This window comes from Gobio gobio (assembly GCF_949357685.1).
Source record: "Gobio gobio genome assembly, chromosome: 6".
In the NCBI taxonomy this organism is placed as follows: Eukaryota; Metazoa; Chordata; class Actinopteri; order Cypriniformes; family Gobionidae; genus Gobio; species Gobio gobio.
In genome coordinates this window covers 43,876,181-43,878,281 of record NC_137102.1, presented here as the reverse complement: position 1 = coordinate 43,878,281, position 2,101 = coordinate 43,876,181, and positions in this window count along the sequence as shown.

Here is a 2,101-nt window from a genome sequence, read left to right as displayed (position 1 = left end):
TATATTAAAGTATTTATAATAATTGTGAATAGTTTATTAATTTTGATGTATAATATCTTCTAAACTATTTTACAAAAATATTTTAATACTATTCTAATATTATTACAGTATTGTATAATATTCACTGAAATCTGTTTAATGAAGGTTAGCCCAATGTTAGATATAATCAAAATTTGGATTTAAATAATAATAATAAGAGAAGAAGAAACCCCCCTTTTTTTTGGGGGGGGGGGGTATTGTGATGTAAAATTAATTAATAATATTGTGTTTGCCCAGTGTTCACTGTCATGATTTTATTTTATTTAACTTATTGAAAATTTGTATTAATTATTTAATGTGTATTTAATGTATTTTCTGTTTATTATTATTATTATTATTATTATTATTATTAGTAGTAGTAGTAGTAGTAGTAGTAGTAGTAGTAGTAGTAGTAGTAGTGGTAGTAGTAGTATTTACTATTATTAGTTTATATTCCATTATTATGTTTTATTGTTTTTAGGTCACTAGTTTAAAAAAATGTAAAATAAATAATTTACATAAAATACATTGGTGACAATGAACACTGGGCAAAGTTTTTAGTTTTTAGATAAATGCAAAATTGAGCATTTTCATTAGTGATCTCTGACTTTCGGACCCTTTTTTAGGGGTTGTGCATCAACAGAGCTCAGTCTACGTGATGACACAAGCCAGCAGAACTCTGGGAAGTGTTATCATTACACAAAGTGACACTAGAGGTGCTTTGACTTCCGTGTGCGAGAATGCTGGTGTGGCTCGGAAAGAGGAAGACAGACATTTGCGGTGTGGCTGCCTAAAGTCAAAGTCAAATCCCACCGCAGGATTCACAGACATTAGCACAACTCACAGAAACCTGTTAATGCTTCCTTATGCTTTTTCCAGCTGCTGCATTCATTCACACACACATACACACACGCACACATACACAGGCCGTAGGGAGTAACACTGAGCTTGAAATGTATTACTTTACAGTGTGTCATTACTGTTCTTTTATTCCCACTGTATTAAGACGGATTTGATATATATTTAACCGCCACATAAAATGGGAGGGGAAACAGTCCGGCAGGCAAAGGACTTGCCACGTAAAGTCCTGAAAACACAATCCTTGATGTATATCATTATAAAGCCCTTATGAAGCAGGCCACCACCTCCACAGCAGAACCTGATGGAAGAAAAACGAGAGACGTTGAGGTAAAAACGAGGGAAGGGGCCTGAAAATGGGCAACGTTAAAAATAATGAGAACATTTCCACATTTTAATTCACATAACTGCAATAAAAACTGGCTAAAAGGTCAAAGCTGTCTAAACAGAAACAAAGAAATCAATTATATCATTATAATGGCCGAGCTGACAATTACGCACCGAACCGCAGCCATATGAGTTTCAACAATATTTGCAGAAGATCAAGTACATCAAAAAATGAGGGAGCTGAAGACAGAGAGCAGAAAAAATGTCATAATTGTCACCGAATATCCCAGCTCTTCAGAAGAGAGCTCTGAACCTGCGGGGAGAATTCAGACAGAGCGATTACTGATGTTTTTATTGCAACCGAATACGCCGGCGCAATAATTGACTGCCTGTAGGAAATATGAAACTTTTATAGATAGAGTCTGCGGGCCAGCAAAGAGTCAGCAAACATTTGAAGCATCGGGTTAGTTGGCACGGATAGAGACGTCGAGATTGAAGCCGTTTACAGATGAGTCAATGAGCGCAAACAGGCACAGGACTAACAGGTGCAGAGAAAGAGCTGTCAGCCGTTTCCCTGCCGGCACTCCATAATGAGGATATATCTCGTGGTGAGAGAAATTTACGGCGCTGCAGTTGCCTGTTTCTGTTTGGGAGCGAACAGTGTGAGGAAACAAGGACTGAGGAAGAGTTGAGATTGGGAGAAGGTGTGAAAGAGAATCGAATCCTTCAGTGGTCCTTCTTTGACGTGATTGGGGTAAAGCAAGGATCAATGAAACCTTGCTGTTGGGTGGAGCATCATAGGTGGATTTGAATCTGAAATCTTTTCTTTTGTTTGTTCCGCCACTGGCAGATCTAAATGAAAAGCAGAGGACTCAAAGGACACGGCAGAAAATGAGAC